Consider the following 327-nt stretch of genomic DNA (forward strand, 5'->3'; position numbering starts at 1 on the left):
CAGGAGGTGAAACTGGCACCTCTCGAGCTACGAGTCCAGTACCAGTTTTTGGTGTAACATTTTGTAGTTTGAGGTATACTGTGTTATTCTGTGTAGTTCTTTTTAGATCCTTATTTAACACCTTTATGATCAAGTGTCAGTTCTCATGTCAACCATATCAAATAATTCCTCTTTTACTCCTAATGGGTCATACATTAGCAACCTTTGTTGGTTCAGTCAGCTACACAGTTCCACCTGGCAGTCACTGTGCTCTATGTGAAAACTACTTTCTGTGGTGCAACCCATTTTAATATAGTGTAAATGTCCACTTAGTAAACACATTATAAC

The sequence above is a fragment of the Morone saxatilis genome, unplaced genomic scaffold (genome assembly GCF_004916995.1).
Source record: "Morone saxatilis isolate NCDOM2014 unplaced genomic scaffold, NCSU_SB_2.0 Contig21, whole genome shotgun sequence".
Taxonomy (NCBI): domain Eukaryota; kingdom Metazoa; phylum Chordata; class Actinopteri; family Moronidae; genus Morone; species Morone saxatilis.